This window comes from Muntiacus reevesi, chromosome 22, assembly GCF_963930625.1.
Source record: "Muntiacus reevesi chromosome 22, mMunRee1.1, whole genome shotgun sequence".
In the NCBI taxonomy this organism is placed as follows: Eukaryota; Metazoa; Chordata; class Mammalia; order Artiodactyla; family Cervidae; genus Muntiacus; species Muntiacus reevesi.
The window spans coordinates 25,779,557-25,796,339 of NC_089270.1; the positions used below are offsets into that span (position 1 = coordinate 25,779,557).

Here is a 16,783-nt window from a genome sequence, read left to right on the forward strand (position 1 = left end):
TGTACTGGAAGGCCAACAAGTCATAGTCTCTTTGGTTTTCTACTTTCATCTCAGTAGAGAGCAGCATGGAGACTTCTAGAAACTGGAATGGGAGCAAATCCTTCCAGGAGGCTGGAAGAGAGCAAATGGGAGCAAAAGGGGAGCAAATCCTTCCAGGGGAGGGAGATTCATGTGTACCCAGAGACAGTCCCTGTTTTCTTTCCTTTGCAATGCACATAAGACCTGCCTTGTACTCAAGAAACACACACTTGGTCTTCAGACAGATCAAACACACATTTGATGGGGCAAAAAATCATGGTGAGGGTCATTGAGATTTGCAAACATAAAGCATGTCTTCTGTTGCTCCAATTAAACTTGTAAAATGGCCTTTCCCACTTTGTCCAAGTTTGTAGACATGTTTCTGATGTCATTTTGCTCATCTTTTTGAGGTAGACATTCTCTCCTGAGTTCATGTTTCCAGGCTGAGCCCACCCTGGAGGAGAGAGAGATGGGTATGAGTGCCCCAGCCCTGTGGGGAGGGCCACAAGAGGAAGCTCTGGCTTCTCAACTATCATTCATGGTTTCTTGCCTTACAGCAGCATGTAGACCTTTAGTTTTAAGATCTAGAGGGAGTGTAGAACTTTCCCTGAGGTCTGAACCAGGACCACATCCCAAAGACTGAGCCAAAGGACAGGCTGCCATTAGACATCAATTTTGAAAGTGTAACATTTTCTATAAATCTATAGCAAGATACTCACTGGTATATTGACCGGGGGTGGGGGAGATGGAACAAAAGAGGATGTCTTCCTCCATCTTTTCTCTAGAACAGGAAATTTCATATATGCAGAGTCAAATAAGGTTTTCTTTGGATCCCCCCTTCTTTTTTTGACTTTTAAAAGTAATATCACTTCTGCACTCATTTTCTTTCCTCCCTAGTGATCTTCAAGACCAAAATGTCCTCTGTAACTTATTTAGTTTGAAAAGGCAGTTGTTTATAATTCCAGAAATTAATTTGCACTCTGAAATTAAAAGGCCTGATGTGTTGATCTTGACACATCCCTGAGCATCTCCACCTGAGGCTCTGCAAGCCTGCCCAAACATAGCCTGGAGCAGGAAAAGGGTGCGGGAGGGCTCCGTCCGTGGGTCTGTGAGGTCTTTTCAGCCTGGAGGGCCAGAGAATTGGGGAATTGGGATCTTCGAGAGAGTCTGAGTGTAAAATGGTGATGACACGAATGTAATTTGGAAATTTTAAAATATTCTATTAGGGATTTCCCTGGAAGTCCAGTAGTTAAGACTCCTGCAGGGGATGTGGATTTGATCTCTGGTAGGGGGGCTAAGATCCCACACAACTCAGGGTCAAAAGACCGGAAGGTGAAACAGAGGCAATATTGTAACAAATTCAATAAAGGCTTAAAACAAACAAACAATATTCTGTAAGAATCCAACTTCCATTCAGAATATTTGAAATGGTCCCTTCATCTCTGAATATGAATGTTGGGATGTTTTGTGGGCAATTTTGTTGCCTCTTTGGGGTTTGATGTTCTCTTTTGTCTCTGCTATCTCAGCCTGAAACGTTCTTAGGTTTTTAGGCTACCCACTTCCATTCTAGTGGGGCCTGAATAGTAGTATTTCCCTCTCATAGGGATTGGTCCGGAGATTTTTCCTCCAGGTCTATGCTAAGGAAAAATGCAATAGAATTATACTGATGCTGCTGTCACCTAATCTACAAAAGTAATCAGTCTTTTTGTTTATATAGCCATTTGATAAAGCTATCATAGCCCATGATACATTTTTAATTTGGTCTAAAACTAAACCGTTAAAAATTTAGCCATTTTTTTTTAAATCTCATCTGGTAATTGTATTCAAATCCTAGGCCTTTTATCCCTTCCTTTACTCTATCCTATTACTATGGGTATCACGAAGAAAAGCTTGCGTATAATGCTGGTTAATTAAAAAAAAAAAAGAAGTGTTTTAATAATTGGACTTGGCTAATTGGCTAGTGACAAATTATTTTCACTAAGTGTCCTGTTTCTATCCTTGCTATAAACTTCAGTCCCCACTAAGGTATGTGCAGAGACACCTACCTATATAACTGACACCAGCATTTGAGTTTGTCTGAGATGTTCCGTAACAGATGAATAACAGCTGTTATCAGCTCATGGATAACAGCTCATCAGCTGTCGAATGAGCATGGGACCCTTTGATAAAGCGATGAACGTTGTGAGCAAGGAGTGAATGAGAGGAATTTTGATTCTGAGTGATTGAGAACGGAGTTTGTTAGTGGTGGTGGTCGTGAGGGAGGTAATGATAAGAGGAGTTTGAACGATTTATTTTCTCCATCTTCACCATTTTTAGGGATTTTGGTGAAAATGACATCTACTATGGGATAGAAAGTGCCTCTATTTCTTCATCGGAGAATCACCTCTGTTCTTGGACAGAAAAGTGGATAATTCATAGACCGTGTTTATGCTATGGATCTGGTTTTGAAAGACATGCACAGTATTGTAAACCTTCCCTTGCTGTTTTGGGAGGAGAATCAGGGAAGAAAAGACTAAAGGAAATCTCCATTTTCTCTAGCTGGTGGGACCTCCAGGGAGGGTGGAGGCTGCACAGTGACATTTTGATCTAAAAAATTACGGCTTGCTTTTTTATTTGTTTACTCTTCAAATGAGGACAGGAAATGAGTAAAACAAATCAACAAAAGTGACTGTGGTTTTCACTGGGAGGAAATGTATTATTTCAAATGTTTTATAATGAAAAATCCAGTTTCACTCTTTTGTATTGTCTGTCCTAAATTTCTCCTTTCTAGACTTTCCAAGTAAAGGGTACAGCTTTAAGCCTTTCATCACCAGCCATGGAAGAGAATCCTCCCTAAGGGACATGATTCCTATGGGGAGGAAGATGAGTGACAGACAAGAGCTTCTGGACCCAGAGTAAATCCCATCTGTAACATATCCAAGCCTGACCTTTGACCCTTGAACAGAGAAATGGGCTTTTAATAGAGCCCACACATAGAATAATGAAAGGGCTAATGTAAACTCAAGACCAATGAAAGAAAATAAAAATTTAGGAAACCTAAGTTCTTCCCATTGCTTAAAACTTAGAAAGAAATTTTTCCTCATCTTGAGGAGTAGAAAGAAGTTGACACCTTGTCTTTATGAATCACAGACAGAAGCCCTCATATTATAAAATGGTAATTTACAATCAGAACTTATCCACGACACTTCTATTAGACTTTTAGCTTTACCCTAGAATGGGAACAGTAGGATTCCCCCATCCATGTAGGGATTCTAACTTACGTGAGGTTTAATATTAGACTAGTGGTGTATGCGTAGAAGAACTTCAAGAATCAAGTGTGTTGGTGACCTAAATGGGAAGGAAATCCAAAGAAGAAGGGATACACGTATACACATAGCAGTAAAGAGTCCATCTGCCATGGAGGAGACAGGTTCAATCCCTGGGTTGGGGAGATCCCCTGGAGAAGGAAATGACTACCCACTCCAGTATTCTTGTGTGGGGAAATCCCATGGACAGAGGAGCCTGTCCTCTGTCCACCTGACTTACAGTTCATGTGGTCACAAAGTTGTGTGGACATAACTTGGCGACTAAACAACAATAGCTGATTCACTTTGCCGAATGGTAGAAACTAACACAACATTGTAAACTAAATATACTCCAATAAAAATTAATTAAAAAAAAGAGTCAAGTGAACTCTAGTCCTTTATTCTGGATTTTCACATTGAGACATTTCTTTTCCTTAAAACAACAGTTATTACGGTTTATAAATTTAAAAAACTGAAGCATGCTCAATAACAATAATCATGACATTTGAAAAAATAGGACACAAAGGAAGAAAAATCTTTCCAAGGAAATCTTCCTGAGAGCTCATCTTGAATATAAAACTGTTACAACCCAAGGTATCTACAGAGGGTAGAGTGCAGTGTGGAGGCAGAAGAAACAGTGGGAGGGAACAATTCTGTTCTTGACACTGACGTTGGTCAGGGCAGACCCTGGGGTTTTTCTCAGCTTTGAATAAAGGACATGGAATATCATTTCCACAGTCCAGGAAGAGTTGTGACCTAGGGAATAAGAGAGAAATATATTCCATTTCTCACTTCCCTTCTATGTTGGCAAAATTGCAAGAATTTCAGCAACACACTGGGTTTCTGAAGGTGAAAGTCACGGGAAGTACTGATTGAACTAAACTCAGATCTGGAAAACTAGGAAGTACTATAACTCCCTTGAGTATATAGACTTATTTCTGCAGTTATTACATAAATATGTAAATGACGTATAATATAAAAGATATCTTTTAACCTAAAAGTGCAACATATGTTTATTTCTTTTTATTATCTTTCTAAAATGAAAGGATTTTCTGTGACAAAGATAAGATTGTTGTAAATATATAACTATATATACATATAACTAAAGATAGTTGTATGTATATATATCTATTTTTATATATATAGAGAGAGGAGAAATGTTTTGCCAATGAGATATTTAGTAAGGTTCAAGTTAACTCTCCGTGTACCATTCCTTCTAACTTTCTCTTGGCTTCTCTACTTCCAGATCCATGAGATATCTCATGATTACATAGAAATCCTTTCCCTATAGTTCTTGCCTCACCATTCTCAGAATGATTCCCTAAAGTCTCCTGTGATTGACCAAAGTCTGACCTCTGAACTATGAACAGAAAACTGAACTCCTTAATGTGATTTCTGCTTACATTATTCATTGGACAACTCTAATCCTTAAATATTGCATTATCTGTGTAGGAGACCCACTTATATCCCTTCTTATGTTTAGTGCATTTTAAATAGTCTCTTTTCTTCATTTTATCTTTTATTATATAGCTAATTTTACTTTGTTTTCTTTTGCAATTACTCTCTGTCCTAAATGATATGACTCTATTGGTCTTGGGGATTAAGTCTTACAACCTTCCAGGGTCTGATGGGTTTCTCTCTACTTTCCCAGTTTCCTGGGATATGCATGATGTGTTTCACAAATGGAGAAGAGAGAAAGTCAATGTCTGTTAGTTATTTATTTTTTTTTCAGCCTCAAACTCCAGAATCTATAAAAAGAGCCCAGAAGCAAATTCTGTGCAAAGAGTCACTTCTAAGAATACCAGGATAAAAATTGGATGAAAGAAAGTTGTATGAAGAAAAGGATAAGTGAGAGGAGGAAGTGTTGAAGAAAATTTCAAATCAGGGAGGGAGCTAGAAATTCTAGTTTGGACAGGTGGTGGGGAGATGGAGTTCCCTCCAACATATTTTGCCCTTAGGGTGGGGGAAAATGATACAACCCAGGAGAGAATAGCCACTAGGAAGCCCAGTGACTGAGAAAAACCAATGGGACAGGTTGGTGTGGAGACCCACCTATTACAATGTTGATGAGATGGTTGGATGAGTACTTATAGACTTTCCAAAGGCATCTGTCAGCTGAAATAGCTGTTGTTAGGAATGCTTGAAAAGGTTTCAGAGAACACTCCAGTAGCCATGAGAGCATGTAGGACCCAGATCTTGGCTTCTAAATATTGTTCTCCACTGAAAGAATACAGGGCTCCTTTGAGAAGTGGCTAACTCAGAGTCTGGAACAGAAGAAGTGCAATGAGAACATGGAACATTTCTTGTGCCAAAATGCAGGGAAGTGCTCAGAGGAGGGGTGGGGGCACTTGCAAAGGACATAGGAGGAAGCTTGAAGGGGGGCTTCCACTGACCAAATCTGGGACAATTCAAGCATCATAATGATTACAGTAATGGAGTATAGCCCAAAGAATAAAATACAAATCCTTGAGTCTATACTAACATAAGTAAATGAATAAACAAATAAAAGGGGGAGAAGAAATTGTTCTTCCTTATAGTAGAATTCCAATTAACAAAGTCAAAAAGATGATAGAGTTAGAAAAATCACCTCTTGCCAGCCACTACAATGATAATTATTTCAGGCAAAAATCAACAACAACTCCTAAAACCAGAGGGTGAAAGTATGATGAAGTATCTCCCCATGATACACTTACTAATTTCAAAGAAAGTAGTGTGCTCATAGTGGAGAAAATGGGCATAAACCATCTTTTTAAGAATGTTTAATTTACTTGTTTTATTTTTGGCTGTGCTGGGTCTTTGCTGCTGTGCAAGCTTTTCTCTAGTTGTGGCCAGTGGGGGCTACTCTCCAGTTGCAAATCACAGGCTTCTCATTGTGGTGTCTTCTCTTGATGCGGAGCATGGGCTCTAGGGCAAGAGGGCTTCAGTAGTTACGGCATGTTGTCTCACTAGTTGCACTTTCCGGGTTCTAGAGCACAGGCTCAGTAGTTGAGACACACAGGCTCAGTTGCCCTGAGGCATGTGTGATCTTCCTAACGCATGGATCAAACCCGTGTCTCCAGGACTGACAGGTGGATTCCTACCCACTATGCTACGAGGGAAGCCCCTGCATAAATCATCTTAGAAATGGGACATATCGACATTGTGTGCCGCCTGAGGCCATAACAGCCTGTCTGTAATGTTCTTGACAAAAGTACTTACTCTGAACCTAATCATCAGTGAATATCAGACAAACCCAATTAAGGAACAGTCTACAAAATAAGTAGCTTGAAATCTTCAAACTATCAAAGTTATGAACAACAAAAAAGAATGAATGGTTCTAGATTAAAGAAGACCGAAGAGATATGACAACGAGATATAACTGGTGATCCTGGATTTACTTCTGGACTATTTAAAGTGCATTAATGGGACAGTTGGCAAACTCTGTTCAAGATCTTTCTACAATCAGTAACAACACTAGTATTATTAATAGTGATTATGGTTTTGCATACATGTTAATTTCTTGATTTTGATGATTGCACTGTGATTATGTATGAAAATGGGCTTCCCTGGTAGCTCAGACAGTAAACAATGCCTGCAATTCAGGAGACCCAGGTTCGACCTCTGGGTTGGGGAGATCCCCTGGAGAAGGGAATGGCAACCCACTCCAGTTTTCTTGTCTGGAGAATTACATGGACAGAGAAGCCTGGCAGGTTATACAGTCCCTGGCGTTGCCAAAAGTCAGACATGACTGAGTGACTAGCACTCTATGCATGAAAATATCTTTATTTTGGGGAAATACAACTGAAGTATTTAAAGGTAAAGTGACATTCTGTCTAAAACTTACTTTCAAGTGTTTCAGAAGATAAATATTATATCAATGGATATGAGAATGATAAAGCAAATGTGATAAAATAATAATATTTGAGGAATCTTGGTGTTGTACATGGGAAGTCTTTGTCTTATTTTAAGAACTTCCCTGCCTGAAAGTATGAAATTATTTCAAAATTGTTGCTCTATAAAGACCTTAGGGTCTTCCCTGGTAGCTCAGCTGATCAAGAATCCGTCTGCAATGCAGGAGACCCTGGTTTGATTTCTGGGTCAGGAAGATCCCTTGGAGAAGGGATAGGCTACGCACTCCATCATTTTTGGGCTTCCCTGGTGGTTCAGATGGTAAAGAAACTGCCTGCAATTCAGGAGACCTGGGTTCCATCCCTGGGTTGGGAAGATGCCCTGGAGTAGGGCATGGCAACCCACTCCGGTATTCTTGCCTGGAGAATCCCCATGGACAGAGGAGCCAGGTGGGCTACAGTCCATGGGGTCACAAACAGACAAGACTGAGTGACTAAACACAGCACAGCACAACACATAAAGGCCTTAGAGAGGCAGTTTAAAAAGTGTCAGTTCTGAAGTCACAGGTAATGTAGCTTTTAAAAATTTTTATTTTTATTTAGAGGATAATTACAATATTGTGACGGTTTCTGTCATACATCAACATGAGTTGGCCACAGGTATACATAAGTCCTTCCCCTCTTGAACCCTCTTCCTACCTCCCTCCCTCCCTCCCTCCCTCCCCAGCCCTCCAGGTTGTCATAAAGCATTGGCTTTGGGTTCCTTGTGTTATACATCAACTCTCACTGGCCATCTATTTTACATATGGTAATATATTTGTTTCAGTGCTATTCTCTCAAGTCATCCCACAATTTTCCCCTACTGTTTCCAAAAGTCTGTTCTCTATGTCTGGGTTTCTTTTGCTACCCTGCAAGTAGGATCCTCATTACTATCTTTCTACATTCCATATATATGCATTAATATATGGTATTTGTCTTTCTCTTTCTGACTTACTTCATTCTGTATAATAGCTTTATATAATGTTGGGCTAGAGATTCCAGGGATAAAAAGAGACAAGTTTAGACTTTAAAGACAGGCTTTCTGGACTCTGGGGAAGATTACATTTCTTTTATAATAAAAGCCAAATGATTAAAAAAAATAGGACAAAATACATTCTGCAAGTTTGAAGACAACAAAAATGTCAGGTTCAACAATGAGAACTGTGGATGGAAATGATTTAAAAATGTAAATACAGTTTGAAAGCATATATTTATTACAAATGTGCTCTAATAATAATGTTCAGAGGCACCCACCTCCTTACTGTCATTAGTATGATGTCTGGGGTCTGTCAAGTCAGAGAGAGATGAGAAATTTGCAGAATTCAATCAAATGCTACTTAAATATCTATAAGATTTCTGTGGGAGCCCACAGAAAAATATGAAAAGTGTTCAGAATGAAACCAGGCAGTAAATGGATTAGTGAAATCTAATCAAGTGCTGCAACAATCTTGGTGGGGATTTGCAGACTCAAATCAGATTGAAGAAATAGAAAATGTGTAACTTGAATTCGGGGGGCTGTGGAGCTGACCTGTTTGGAGGGCATGGGCTCAGAATTTCTCTTGGCATAGAGGCTCTATGAAAGAGGTCCCCTTGTCCTTCAGTGGCCTGTGGAAATTCAGTTCTGGCCAAAGCCTTTGTCCAAAAAGCAACCTCAGAACACTCAGACTGTCACTGCAATTCACTCGAGATGACATACTCTAACTCCATTTCTTTGTGTGTATACAAAATTCATTTCACCCAAGGGAAACATAATCTTAGAGATAATGTGTGCACATGTGGGCTTCCCCATGGCTCAGCGGGTAAAAAATCCGCCTGCAATGCTGGGATGCAGGAGACTCGGGTTTGATCTAAAATCATAATAGTCATATTTTTCTGCTAATTAAGCTATACTAGGTGCACATTTGGATTTAAAGAAAATTGAATACATTATACACATCAGCCTTGTGATTCTTATTTAAAATATGTAATTCAGTAGCTGATTTAAACTTACGATTTTAAGTTAAATGAATTAAATATTTTACTAAGTTTGTAAATATTATTGACTAACAGAGCTTAGAATTCCCTATATTTTAAATTTAACATATTGAATTTAGCTGAATTTTTAAGGGCTTTGAAGGTTTCCCTTATGGGGGCATTCAAAAGGTGCTTTTAAAATATGCGATTATATAAAATACATAAATGTAGTAAAAATGTTTAAGAGATCTTAAATTTATAACAGAAACTAAACACACCAAGCTGATCAAAGATTAATCAAATATTGGATTTGACTTCTTGGGAGTGACTATTGAAATTAACTATTTCATTTTTTAAATTTATTTTTTCTAGTTTTATTGAGACATAATTGACATATTATACTAGTTTAAGATGTACACCATAATGATTTGATACATGTATATGTTGCAAAATGACTACCACAAACTGTTTAGTTAGCAGCCATCATCTCACATAGTCACATTTTTTTCTTGTAGTGAGAACTTTTAAGATCTGTTCTAATGGCAGTGTTCAAATACACAGTGAAAAATTGTTGGTTGTGGTCACCATGCTGTTTATTTATTATGCCCAGAATTAATTTATTGTATGGCTGGGAGTTTGTACCTTTTGACCACCTTCACCCATTCACTTACCCTCCATCCCTGCTTCTGACAATCACCAAACTGGTCTCTGTTTCTATAAATTTAGTTTTTTTAGATTCTGCATGTCAGTGAGATCATAGAGTGCTTGTTTTTCTTTGCATTATTTCATTGAGCAAAGTGTCTTCAAGGTCCATTCATTTATAAATAGAATAAAACATAAAAACTGAAATTAAAAGCTCAGGGAAAATTATGTTTCTGACTTGGTTACTTTAATAAACTGAATAATAATTAGAAAAAAAAAACCATCCTGAGTTGTTGAAGTAGCAACTCAGAAAAACCACACTGACACCTACAATAAATCTCATGCAGACAAATTTAAGGAAATTTATGTGAAATGGAAAGTGAATTTATAAATAAAACATTAACAACAGTGAACTAAAATGCCCATTAAGATATTTAAAGATGTATAATGTATACCAAATGTTCAAATGAAATTTGTTATTGGTGAAATAAGCTATACAACACATGGAAAATGTACATAAATACCTCTTTGCTTCTCTAAACCTAGATTTTATCCCTAAGTAGTCATGTCGTTGAAAATAAAAAAGGAATAAATAAGACTAGAAACCAGATGTAATATGCCTCATTATCATTCATAAATGTGGAATTCTGGCATAGATAAACTATATGGAAATCAAGAAAATGGATGCCAGGTAAGTCCAAAGTCCTATATCAAATTAATATAGAACATCTGGGGAAAAGTTATTTTTTTTCAATGAGGTCAATACTTCTATATGAAGTAACAAAACATAGGCTCAAGGTGAAACTTACATACTATTGAGGGTGCACTTTATTTATTTAGTCATATTGAGGGTGCAATTTATTTATTTAGCCACAAGGCTTATGGAATTTCAGTTCCCTGACCTGACTGAACCCAGGCCACAGCAGTGAAAGCCCAAAATCCTAACCACTAGGCCATCAGGGAACTCTCAAGTGTACACTTTAAAAAGGAAAACAAAAAAGGATTTAAATCAAAAGATGTAGTAACAACAATTGCATAAGTCTTAATCTAAAATCAGGACAGAAACAAATTACTTTAAAAAGAATACAAAATAGATGAGTGTACTAGTTAGGAGGTGGTTGTTCAGTTGCTCAGGCGTGTCCAACTCTGCAACACCATGGACTGCAGCACGCCAGTCTTCCCGTCCTCCACTGTCTCAGAGAGTTTGCTCATACTCATGTCCATTGAGTCAGTGATGCCATCCAACCATCTCATCCTCAGTCTCCCCTTCTCCTCCTGCCCTCAATCTTTCCCAGCATCAGGTCTTTTCTAATGAGTTGACTCTTTGCATCAGGTGGCCGAAGTATTGGAGCTTCAGCTTCAACACCAGTCCTTCCAATGAATATAGTTAGGAGGTAGATTAAGGTCATGTAAAAGAGACCCCAAGTTACAGTGGATTTAACCATTTATGCTATTTTTGGATTGATATACAATCCCAAGGGAGGGGGGCCGGGGCTGCTACAGGAGCGCTGCTCTGTGAGAGTCTCCAGAGAACCAAGCTCCTTCTGCTGCTTCTGTCTGTGAACACTGCTCTCAGCCACATGGTCTGAGTTATCTTGCCACCAAATCTATAGTCTAAGCTTCAGGTCGGAGGAGGGGGGAAAGAGATGGTTCTCCTCTTAAGGATAGGATACGATCTAGAAGGGGTGTGGTGCGCATCACTTATATTCACATCCCATAGCCAGAACTCGGTGACATGGTGCTACCAAACTGGATGAGAGGCTGGGAAATGTCATATTTGTTCTAGTGACCGTGTGAGCCCAGCTGGATTTCTATTGCACCGGGAGAGGGGAAGAACGGATTGTTGTTGTCTGGTCGCCAAGTCATGTCTGACTCTTTGTGACCCCATGTACTGTAGCCCACCAGGCTCCTCTGTCCATAGGATTCTTCAGGCAAGAATACTGGAGTGGGTTGCCATTTCCTTCTCCAGAGGTTCTTCCCAACCCAGGGATCAAACCCACATCTCCTGCATTGGCAGGCGGATTCTTTACCATTGAGCCACCAGGGAATAATGGATATTGGGGAATAGTTAGCTGTATCTGTGACAGTGAGCAACTTGAGATTGAAAAAGGAAGAAAAAATACACCCAAAGAGAGAAAGTCCTTTGTCCCTTCGCATCACCACCACTGGACTTTGAGGTCCATGTTGCCACATTTCCCTGATAATGCCTGAGAGTGGGGATGGGGATGCAAAAGGGATTTCTGGGGATATTTTGATCACGCACAGGTTCTTAGAGACAAATCTGGCTTGTGATTAGACTAACCAGTGTTATCCATATTGAGGATTATTTATAGAAATTTAAAACCATTTCTGTCTAGGGGAAGTCTGATTTTTCTAGAGGAAAACTGCCTGTATTTAAGATAGAGTTCAACACTATGCTGTCAGATTGGAGGGTGGTTTGGAGGAAGGGGGGAGAGGAAGAAGTAGTGGATGGTGAATTTTATTTGATTAGGACCTTCTGAAGGAGAGTGATAGGGAATAAGAATGTCTCAGTATTAAAAGAATCATTACTCTGAGAGCGAGGGAGGAGGATTGTTTGGAATAGTAAAAACAGCAAACATTTAATGTGCTTTAGGAACTGTTTAGAAGCTTCGCATGAATGCACTTGGTTCTTACAATGACTGTGAATTAAGTACCATTATTATTAGCATTTTGCAAAGATGATAAATAGGGCATCAAGTTATTAATCAAGGACATACACATGGTTGAAACTAGAGTTTGAAACTAAGCATTTTGGTTTCAGTATCTGTGCTTGTACCTGCTTTACTGCATTACTCAGCAACCTTTTTATTTTTATTTTTTAATTTTGTATTGGGGTATAGCTGATAATGCTGTGACAGTTTCAGGTGAAGAGTGAAGGGACTCAGCTATACATAAACATGGATCCATTCTCTCCCAAACTCCCCTCCCATCTGGGCTGCCACAAAACATTGAGCAGAATTCTCTGTGCCATATAGTAGGACCTTGTTTGTTAACTATTTTAAATATAGCAGTATATATATGTCCATCCCATGCTCCCTAACTATCCCTTTCCCCCGACCCTTCCCCACAGGCAGTCAGGAGTTCTATCTCTGTGAGTCTATTTCTATTTTGTGAATTAAGTTCATGTGTATCATTTCTTTTTAGATTCTGCACATAAGGTTTGTCGTACGATATTTCTCCTTTGACTTACTTCACTCAGTATGACGATCTCTAAAACCATCCACGTTTCAGCAACCTTTTTTAAAGAAAGGAAATCATCTCATGTTTATCCCAGTCCAGACTGTGCATAGTTCAATGTTGGGAAACATGGCTGTCATGCTGGAGGCCTAGGCTGGGATAAAAACTGGATTGTGAGTTAACGGGAGGTGGGGTGTGAGAGTGAGGGGGTTCAGCGAAAAACAACCTTCAAGAAGATAAACTGTCTTCCCTGAAGCAAGGAGCATCAAATCAGGGTTCAGAGACCTGGCCAATATCCCTGGATATTCTGGTCATTTTCTATTTCATTAACTCGGGCAGTGCACTTAACCTAGTGCTAGAAAATTTTCCTTTTGTAAACTTCTCTGTGCCTCAGTCTTTGCCTCTGTAAATTGGAAATACTTCTTATCCTCACAGGCATATTGTAATAGAAATAAATGCTGGAAAGTCTGGAGATTTTGATCATAGCATTTAAAGCAGTCACTCCAAGTAGTCACATTAGTTCTATAAAGAATGGATTACCCAAACAAGCACACGAGGGTCTGATAAATTCCAGAGGTCCTGGCAAAAGCATAGGGCAGTGAAGAAGAGATGAGTGGAAAACTATAGAAAGATATACTTTTAACTACAGGGACAGCTGGCTGTTTAGTGATGGAGGAATAAGGCTCAGAATGTGAGTGCTGGCTTCCAACTTTTCAAGTACATAATCAAGGTGGTTGATAATTTACTGGCCTTCTTCAGAAGAGAACAAATATGAAGCTACCACAAGCCCTACCTGGGACTCTGAATGTGATAGTGCCAAGTTCTCTGGATTTCTTGATTCTGTTGGCAGAGAAACATTTGGGAAGTGCTGGGTTTTGGGGTTGAGGCTGTTGTCCACTTTTTAGGGCAATTTTCCCCTGTCCATAGATATTTAACTAATATGTGTAGAAGGTAACATCACCAAGTGGTGAGCAGGGATGTTTGGGATCATTCAGCTTTGACTTGATTTCTGGTCCCTCCCATCAGCCAAGTGACCTTGAATAAATGACTAATCTTCTCTAAGCTTCCCTGACTATAAAATGAAAATAAGAAGCCCTACCTCTTAAGATTGTTGGGAGGGTTATGAGTGTGCCTGCTTAGTCGTGTCTGACTCTTTCTGACCCCATGGACTGTAGTCTGCCAGGCTCCTCTGTCCATGGGGTTCTCCAGGCAAGAATACTAGAGGGGGTTGCCATTTTCCTCCTTCAGGGGATCTTCCCAACCCAGGGATCGAACCTATGTCTCCTATGTTGGCAGGCAGATACTTTACCACTGAGCCACCTGGGAAGTCTTTGAGAGGGTTACAGGAACATGTAAAGTGCTTAACACTGTGATGGAGTGCTAAAATCATGTTAGCTATTATTTTTAATAATATCACTTGCTGGAGAAGACTCTTGAGAGTCCTTTGGACAGAAAGGAGATCAAAATGGTCCATTCTAAAGAAAATCAACCCTGAATATTCATTGAAAGGATTATATTGAAGCACCAATACTTTGGCTACCTGATGTGAAAAGTCAACTCATTGGAAAACACCCTGATGTTGGGGAAGATTGAGGGCAAGAGCAGAAGCGGGTGACAGAGCATGAGATGGTTGGATGGCATCACTGACTCAATGGACATGGGCTTGAGCAAACTCCAGGAGATAGTGAAGGACAGGGAAACCTGGTGTGCTATAGTCTATGGGGTCACAAAGAGTTTTATACGACTAAGCATGTGTCGTGAACGCTAACAACAACTCTTAGGAGAACAACAGTCTTAGGAGACCACTCAGCCAAGGGTTACACAGAGCTTGTGGTAATACCAGTTACCCATGTGTCTTCCATGAGCATCTGCAAAAGATATGATTGATTACACAAACTGTGGCAAATTTTCTGGGTCTACGGCAAGACCTGGGGATAGGAATGTGAGTTAGCCAAAGCAATCTATAACAATTTTGAAGTTCTTGGCACATGTTGGAGCTACAGAGTATCTTGATGCTTCTGAGAAAATTTTGCAAGTGTTCTGCTATAATTATATGTAAATCCGAGACTTGGCACTGGCACATTTCCATTTAGCAAATGTGTCTAAATAAATTGATCTGCCTTGTCTAAGACAGCATGGATATCTCCAACCATTAGTGTTTTTCTGCCACTGGGTTGATTTTTGTCTAGCCTGGTGTAATTCCAGGCAGCAGGCCATTGTCCCAAATGCATTTCTGATTGATTTTCTGCCTAACAACTGACAACTTAACTTTTCAGCAGGAGGTCTGAGCTCAGGCCTTTTTAATGCTTCAGAATGTAATATGATCCTGATGGATGGGTATGAAGAACAACTGGCTTTTGTGATGGAAAAGAAAGTGTAAGACTTGGTTCCCAAACACACACTGACTTCTTCCATATGGACTACATTACTGTAAATTAGAGAAGAGTAGGGGCGGGGAAGAGGATGGTTGCTTTTATGGGAAAGGTCAGGATTTAATTCTATCATTATCTTCTTGCTTATAATTTAAAGTCCTCTGCTCCCACTTGAAGTCATTGATTTATGAAAGTGCTTGGTGAAGGTGGTTGCATAATATACTTGACTCCTTATGTAACTTTGCAAAAGGCATTTAGAATCCCATTTTTAAAACCTGATTCTAAGCAGGTATCAACAGTCAAAAATTGTTTAGTGGTTAGTTTTGGTGCTTTATGATACAGCTTGTTTTTTGTCTGAAGTAGATGTGATTCTAGAGACTTGTTTCTAATTAAACAGGCTACTGTTGACTCCTGAGGGTTTCTCCAACCAGCAGTTGCATTTGATATTTGCATCCAAGTCATTCCTGAAGGATGGAAGCTTGGACAAACCTCCAAGTCAATCAAAAGTTTACTGGGATATTAATCCCAAATATTAAATCCCCAGCTGTTGGTAAAAATATATGAGCTATGCTTCTAAATTATCACAGTTGAGTGACACTTGAGTTTAAATTTCCTTTTAAGCGGCAGATGGAATTCCAATTAGTTTAACTACTTGTGAGTCCACAGGAGTCTGGGTTCTATTTAGGTGGTCAACCTTAGAAAAATCTAATGGTAAGTTCATATTAATCAGTACTAATGGATATACAACGGGTTCAATCCTTGGGTTAGGAAGATATCCTGGAGAAGGAAGTGGCAACCCACTCCCGTATTCTTGCCTGAGAAATCCCGTGGACAGAGGAACCTGGTGGACTAGAGTCTATGAGGTTGCAAAGGAGTCAGACATGACTTGGAGACTAAGCAACAGCAAAGGAGAAACATACCAAAATCTGATGTTCCATTTTCCATGCCTTTGTTCGAGCTGCTTCTCCATCCAGACAGTTTTCCTCCATTCGTGTCTCATATCTGAATCCTTTCAAATTCACTTCATAATCTACTGTGACGTCCTGGTTACTCTGTCCCCATGACCTCTTCTGTTTTTCACCAGCTAATACAATTGTGGTCTGCACCATCCAACTCAGTTTATAATTATATTATGTTTCATGTGTCTCTCTTATTAATATTTGTACATTGGCTCTTCCTCTCTCAACTGCAGTTCCTTGATGGCAGGGATGTTATTTCACACCATCCTTCTCTCCTTAAAGGTGTGCAGCTCAGTGCAAAACATCCACAAACCAAGCATTTATATACAGTTTAAAACATAACTATTGGGACTTCCTGGCACTTCAGTGGTTAGGATTCCATGCTTCCATTGCAAGAGGCATGACTTCCATCAGGGGATACGGAACTAAGATCCTGCATGCCACTCAGTACAGCCAAAAAAGAACAGAAACCCCCAAACTATAATTATTGA

The 16,783-nt window shown here is 39.4% G+C and overlaps 1 pseudogene; it reads right to left on the reverse strand.

Moving 5' to 3' along the window:
• LOC136152733 (ferritin light chain pseudogene) overlaps nucleotides 1-16,442 on the reverse strand; it is a 29,830-nt pseudogene extending 13,388 nt beyond the window's left edge.
• Nucleotides 16,443-16,783: the final 341 nt, after the last annotated feature.